Source organism: Symphalangus syndactylus, chromosome 6 (genome assembly GCF_028878055.3).
Source record: "Symphalangus syndactylus isolate Jambi chromosome 6, NHGRI_mSymSyn1-v2.1_pri, whole genome shotgun sequence".
NCBI classification, from domain to species: Eukaryota; Metazoa; Chordata; class Mammalia; order Primates; family Hylobatidae; genus Symphalangus; species Symphalangus syndactylus.
Genome location: NC_072428.2, coordinates 10,060,837 through 10,068,728, shown reverse-complemented (window position 1 = coordinate 10,068,728; position 7,892 = coordinate 10,060,837).

Genomic DNA, 7,892 nt, shown 5'->3' with positions numbered 1-7,892 from the left:
CTGCTGCGTGTCTGCATCTTCTTTCTTGGGGTTGCCTGTAGGGATTAGAGTCTACTATGAGAGACAGATCAAGGACTTCCCTTCCTGCTTAAGAACCACCAAATCATGTTCCAAGCCTACTAGGTCAAACCTCTTCTGAAGTCGAGATGTTTGAATTGACATCCAGTAGAGCTTGTTCTGCCTCCTTCCCTAGGAACGTCACAGGGTGCTTATTGTTTAAGCGCTGCTGAAGGGCTCAGTGAGGCAGTGGTCGTTGGCAGCACTACTGCTGACTGGGTGCTTAGCGCTGGGATGGTCACACCCATGGAGCTCGTTGAGGGACAGGCACTTCGGTTTGGAAGCAAATTGAATGGCTTTTAAGACTGAACACCGGGCCGGGCGCGGTGGCTCACGCCTGTAATCCCAGCACTTTGGGAGGCCGAGACGGGCGGATCATGAGGTCAGGGGATCGAGACCATCCTGGCTAACACGGTGAAACCCCGTCTCTACTAAAAATAGAAAAAAAGTAGCCATGCGTGGTGGTGCGCGCCTGTAGTCCCAGCTACTCAGGAGGCTGAGGCAGGAGAATGTCGTGAACTGGGAGGCGGAGCTTGCAGTGAGCCGAGATCGCGCCACTGCACTCCAGCCTGGGCGACAGAGCAAGACTCCATCTCAAAAAAAAAAAAAACAAAACAGACTGAACACCTTGGGAGGTGGCTAGGGCCAGATCTGTGCCCCTCTGTGTGCCTGGTCTAAAGGCAGCCCTGTTCAGGGAAGGACATGTGTTTTGCATTTACTGTGACCTGCACCGTGCTAGGCACTGGGACACAGCTATGAACATGACAAGAGGCAGTACCCTTTGCTGATCCACCCATGCTGGGGGCAGGGAGGCAGAAATCATTGGAGGAAAGTTTAAAGGGGCATAGCTGGGTACTGTGAACTTGTTTATTGGGGCAATTTAATGTGGTGTGGGGTGCCAGGGAAGATGTCCCCAAGAATAGTAACGTTCAGCCCTTCCTGTGGGCTGGTGCGTTATAAACCCTCATAGCAACCCTGTGAGGTAGGACTAGTGTTTTTTCCCACAGATCAGGAAACTGAAGAGCAAAGAGCTTTAAGTATCCTGCCCAAGGTCACAGTGCTACAAGTGGGTTGAGATCCCAGCCTGCAAAACCTCGCGCTGGAGTCAGGCTCTTCACTGCTGCACTGTCCTGCCCCGTGTTTTCAGCTGTGGCTCGATGGATGGGGAGGTGGTGAAAGACTGGTAGGTCTGAGCTACTGGGACCAACATGGCTGGGCAGGGGAAAGACGCAGAGGGAGGCGGGCCAGATCACATAGGACCGTGGCTCAGGAGTTTGGACTTTATTTTCAGGACATCGAGGAGCACTTTGAAGGGTTTTGAACAGGGGAATAACAGGATCAAAATTGTGTTTGAAAAGACAACTAGGAAATGGATTGGCAACTAGGAAATGGAGTGGCGAAGTCAATTAGGAGTCTGCGGGGTGCCTGGGAATGGGGTGGTAGCTGTGGAAATGCAGAGAAATGGAATCATCCACCCAGCGTTTATTTACTGAGTGCTTCCTGAATGCAAGTTGTTAGGGATGTAGCAGTGACTGTGTTCACATTAGCTCACCTAGCATGGAAAATGACGAATGCATGTCAGATGGCGGTAAAAGTGTTAAGCGTATTAAGAGCAATGCAGGGTGGCTGGGCACGGTGGCTCATGCCTGTAATCCCAGCACTCTGGAAGGCCAAGGTGTGAGGATCACTTGAGCCCAGGAGTTCGAGACCAGCCTGGGCAACATAGCCGGGAGTGATGACACGCACCTGTGGTCCCAGCTTCTCAGGAGGCTCATGGAGGAGGATTGCCTGAGCCCAGGAGGTCAAGGCTACAGTGAGCTATGATCAAGCCACTGCACTGGAGCCGGGGTGACAAAGAAAGGGAATGGGATTTACAGAAGGTGGTCATCAAAGGCCTCTAAGAGAAAGGCTTAGGCAGAGACCTGAATAATGGAGAGGAGGATGTTGGGGAGGAGCTGGATTCTGAGCAGGGCACAGTGAGGACAAGCCGAGTGTAGACAGCAGGAGTGGGGAGACCAAGACAGCATGGAAGGAGATGAGGTCAGAGAGGTGCCGTGGAGGCTGGGGTTAGGGCTGTGGGTGGGCGGCTATGTGCTCTGGGAGGCACAGCAACACAATTCAAAGACAGTGGAAAAGAGAGAGGTCTGACTCGAGGTTTCTTTTTTTGTTTTTTTTAATTTTATTTTGAGATAGAGTTTTTCTCTGTCTCCCAGGCTGGAGTGAAGTGGTGTGATCTTGGCTCACTGCAACCTCCGTCCCCCAGGTTCAAGCGATTCTCCTGCCTCAGCTTCCTGAGTAGCTGGGATTATAGGTGCCTGCCACCAGGCCCCCCAGCTAATTTTTGTATTTTTAGTTGAGATGGTTTCACCATGCTGGCCAGGCTGGTCTCAAACTCCTAACCTCAGGTGATCCACCCACCTCGGCCTCCCACAGTACTAGGATTACAGGCGTGAACCACAGCGCCTAGCCTCAGGTTTCTAAAGTAAGTAAGTAGGCAACGGTGGGACCCGGGACAATTATGATTTGGATTTGGAATGAGTTCTGGGTTTGAACTCATCCCAAAGGGGGTCAGCAAAGGGGGTCTTGGGATGTAAATGAAACCTCACGTGTAGCAGCCCTCAGAGAGAATGGATGGTAAATGTTTCTCTCAGACCTTTAAAGGTGTCAGACTTGGCCAGGCGCGGTGGCTCACACCTGTAATTCCAGCACTTTGGGAGGCCAAGGCAGGAAGATTGCTTGAGCTCAGGAGTTGGAGACCAGCCTGGCCAACATAGCGAAACCCTGGCTCTATTAAAAATACAAAAATTAGCTGGGTGTGTTGGTATGTGCCTGTGATCCCAGCTGCTCGGGAGGCTGAGGCCCAAGAATCACTTGAACCCGGGGAGGTGGAGGCTAAGTGAGCCAAGATCACACCATTGCACTCCAGCCTGGGCAACAGAGTGAGACTCTTTCTCAAAAAAAAAAAAAAAAAAAAAGCCTGGGCGTGGTGGCTCACGCCTGTAATCCCAGCACTTTGGGAGGCCAAGGTGGGCAGATCACGAAGTCAGGAGATCAAGACCATCCTGGCTAACTCGGTGAAACCCTGTCTCTACTAAAAATACAAAAACTTAGCCGGGCGTGGTGGCAGGTGCCTGTAGTCCCAGCTACTTGGGAGGCTGAGGCAGGAGAATGGTGTGAACCCCAGAGGTGGAGCTTGCAGTGAGCCAAGATTGTGCCACTGCACTTCAGCCTTGGTGACAGTGAGGAGGAAAAAATATTTCCATCTTAAAGGTGTCAGACTCAGACTCTCAGTTAATCTTTTCTAGATCTGGACAAGGGAGGGCTCAGAGAAAGCCTGGCTGCAGCCATGGAGTGTTTTTTTGTTTGTTTGTTTTTGTTTTTGTTTTTGTTTTTTTTTTGAGACAGAGTCTCGCTCTGTCGCCCAGGCTGGAGTGCAGTGGTGTGATCTCAGCTCACTGCAAGCTCTGCCTCCCAAGTTCGCGCCATTCTCCTGCCTCAGCCTCCCCAGCAGCTGGGACTACAGGCGCCCGCCGCCATGCCTGGCTAATTTTTTGCATTTTTAGTAGAGACAGGGTGTCACCATGTTGGCCAGGATGTTCTTCAACTCCTGATCTCAAGTGATCCGCCCTCCTCAGCCTCCCAAAGTACTGGGATTACTGTGCCTGGCTCTCCTCAGTTTTCTCTGCAGATGCCAATCTCCCCCACACAAGACAGTTTTTCAGCTATTCTTCTATTTCCAGCCCTTCTGAATAGCCATCTTGAAATATATCAAAGAAGTATATTTTGGGGTGAAATATTTTGGTTTCCTTCAATACAGAGAGCAGGGAGGAAGACCAAGGCCAGGGTGGTCAAGCGCTTCAGGTTCAGTGACAGGAGGTAGGCTTATGAAGGGACACTAAAAATCACCCAACGAAAGAGAAAAACCTACAAAATGCGTGCCATTGAAGCTGATGGAAAAGTTTCAACAAGGGGGATGTGGTCAGGAATGTCCATTGCTATTGGGAGAGTTGAAGTTTGTGGAAGTCACTGGCAAGCTGAGGGAGAGCTAGAGGAAGCCAGATGGGATTGCCTTGAGGAGGCAAGAGAGATGGAAAAAATAGACTTGCTTGTTTTATGCCTCTACTGTCCTACAAAATAGGAATTGTGGTCCCTGTCTTACAGATAAAGAAACTAAGGCGGAAGGGCATGGTGGCTCATGCCTGTAATCCCAGCACTTTGGGAGGCTGAGGCAGGTGGATCACCTGAAGTCGGGAGTTCAAGACCAGCCTGACTAACACAGAGAAACCCTGTCTCTTCTCAAAATACAAAATTAGCCAGGCGTGGTGGCGCATGCCTGAAATCCCAGCTACTTGGGAGGCTGAGGCAGGAGAATCGCTTGAACCCGGGAGGCAAAGGTTGCGGCGAGGCAAGATCGCGCCACTGCACTGCAGCCTGTGCCAAAAGAGCGAAATTCCGTCTCAAAAAGAAGAAAAAAAGAAAGAAAGAAACTAAGGCTCAGAGAGGACGCCAAGATCACACCATCGGTAAGAGGCAAAGCCAGGATTCTTCTTCTTTTTTTTTTTTTTTTTTTTTTTTTTGAGACGGAGTCTTGCTCTGTCACCCAGGCTGGAGTGCAGTGGCGCGATCTCGGCTCACTGCAAGCTCCGCCTCCCGGGTTCACGCCATTCTCCTGCCTCAGCCTCTCCGAGTAGCTGGGACTACAGGCGCCCGCCACCACGCCCGGCTAATTTTTTGTATTTTTGGTAGAGACGGGGTTTCACCGTGGTCTCGATCTCCTGACCTCGTGATCCGCCCACCTCGGCCTCCCAAAGTGCTGGGATTACAAGCGTGAGCCACCGCGCCCGGCTCTTTTTTTTTTTTTTGAGACAGAATCTCACTCTGTTGCCCAGCCTGAACTGCAGTGGTGCGATCTCGGCTCACTCTACTCTGCTAACTTTATCTCCTCCTCCTGCGTTCAAGCGATTCTCCTGCCTCAGCCTCCCAAGTAGCTGGGATTACAGGTGTGTGCCAACATGCCCGGCTAATTTTTGTAGTTTTAGTAGAGATGGAGTTTTGCCATGTTGGCCAGGCTGGTCTCAAACCCCTGACCTCAAGTGATCCACCTGCCTCAGCCTCCCAAAGTGCTGGGATTACAGGCATGAGCCACCGCGCCCGGCCAAAAGCCAGGATTCTAATGTGGGTGGTTTTCTGACTTCCCAGCACTTGACCACGATGTCACCGGCAGCCCCGTGCCTCCTGGTTTGCCACTGACATTAACCCAGTTGCCTGCCCAATCTGAAAAACTTCTTGGCAAAGCATAAACCTAAAATTGTCCAAGGGGCGGGAGGACAGCAGGAAATCGTGGTGATCTGTGAAGAGAAAGGCCACACTGTCCAAAGCCTGAGAAACAGCTGCTAAGATTAGTTTTGAGTCAGCCTACCCTGTGACTTGGAACCTGCTCGACTTCTTTTCCAGCTCCTGACTCAGGCAGGCCCACTTCAACTCAGGGGACTGCTCAGCAGTGTCTGCCTAGCATTTTAGGCATCCTGGGGACACGCTCCTTGCTTGAAATTGAACTGTGCAGGAACTGGGGATGCTTTGTGCTGTCCGGGAGGCCTGTTGACACCCCACAGCACCCCCAGACCAACAGCTGAGATGCCCACACTCTCTTTCCACATTCCCCACACAGATGGGGAATTTTTCCTCCATTAAAGCCGGCCCTGGTACATGGTACATGGAGCAGGGTCAGAACAGAGCCAACAGATTGGAAGCCAGGTGATTCAGGAGTCTCTGCTCTGGCGACACGCATGACTCAAGTGAGAATGGGCGTTACACAGCATCTCCCAAGCTCCTCATGTTAACAGTTACCCATGAGAAAACAGAGGCCACAACACAAATCACTTGCCAGGGTCAAAAGACCAGTCAGTAGCAGAACCAGGACAGAATTCCGGCCTTCTGATTCCTAATTTAGTGTTCTTCCAGCTCAAATAAAAGGCAGACCATTCTTGGAAAGACTAATCACTGGAATATTTTTTTTCACTGAGAAAATACTTTCGGAATTTCAAGGCTACAGTGAGCCATGATTATACCACTGCATTCTAGCCTGGGCAACACAGCAAGACCGTGTCTGAAAAAATATATATATATATATTTTTTTTTCCCTCTGATTTCAATATAATTTTCGTTTTATTTATTTTTATTTATTTATTTTTTATTTATTTTTTGAGATGAATTTTTTTTTTTTGAGATGGAGTCTTGCTCTATCGCCCAGGCTAAAGTACAGTGGCACTGTCTCAGTTCACTGCAACCTCTGCCTCCTGAGTTCAAGCAATTCTCCTGCCTCAGCCTCCTGAGTAGCTGAGATTACAGGTACCTGCCACCACGCCCGGCTAATTTTTGTATTTTTAGTAGCGACGAGGTTTTACCATGTTGACCAGGCTGGTCTCGAACTCCTGACCTCAGGTGATCCACCCAGCTTGGCCTCCCAAAGTGCTGGGATTACAGGGGTGAGCCACCATGCCCCGACTGTTTTTTGTGTTCTTAGTAGACACAAGGTTTCACCATGTTGGCCAGGCTGGTTTTGAACTTCTGTCCTCAAGTGATCCACCTCCTTCAGCCTCCCAAAGTGTTAGGATTACAGGCGTGAGCCACCATGCCTGGTCTATTTATTTATTTATTTATTTATTTATTTATTTATTTATTTATTATTATTTTTGAGACCGCCTCACTCTGTCACCCAGGATGGAGTGCAGTGGCATGATCTTGGTTCACTGCAACCTCTGCCTCCCGGGTTCAAGGGATTCTCGTGCCTCAGCCTCCCAAGTAGCTGTGACTATAGGTATGCGCCACCATGCCCAGCTAATTTTTTGTATTTTAGTAGAGACGGGGTTTCACCATGTTGCCCAGGATGGTCTTGAACTCCTGAGCTCAGGTGATCTGCCCGCCTTGGCCTCCCAAAGTGCTGGGATTACAGGCGTGAGCCACTGCGCCTGACCACATATAATTTTTATTAATTATAATGTTGAAAGTCCCTTTATTCCACACCTCTCCTCTCCTTCACTCCTGATAGGTCATTTTTAATGATTTGATGTATATACTGAATTTGGATGCTTCTTGCTATAGGGCAAAGATGCTAATAAGATGTGGCTGGAGGCTTTTCACAGATGCAAGTCAATCCAGGCGGTGTCTATAGCTGCTGAACCCAAAATCAGAAAGCGAGGGCTATCAAAGCTCTTCTGTCCTGATTCGCAACTTTAGTAGTGCAAGAAAAAAAGTCTTAGAATAAAAAATGGGTACGGTTCAGAGACCTTTAGAGATTGCAAGGCATCACAGATCATAAAGAGCTCTATCTAGACGTGTTCAGGAGTGGGTTGCGGCTTTGACCTTGACTAGCTGTATCAACTTGGACATGTCACTTCGCTTCCCTGTGCCTCAGTTTCCTCATCCATAAAATGGGGATAAGTATAGTACCTACCTCATAAGTCCTGCCTACCTGGCACATGGTAAGCAATTACTAAATTGTAGGCCTAGTCCCTATAATCCCAGCACTTTTGGAGAACAAGGTAGGGGAATCACTTGAAGCCAGGAGTTCCAGACCAGCCTGGCCAACATAGTGAGACTGTGTTTCTATAAAATAAAAAAAAATTAGCCAAGCATGGTGGTGCATGCCTGTAGTCCCGGCTACTTGGGAGTCTGAGTCAGGAGGATTGCTTGAGCCCAGGAGTTCAAGGTTGTAGTAAGCTATGATTGCACCACTGCACTCCAGCCTGGTGACAGAGCATGACCCTGTCTCTAAAAATATAACATTAGGCCAGGCACAGTGGATGATGCCTGTAATTCCAACACTTTGGGAGGCC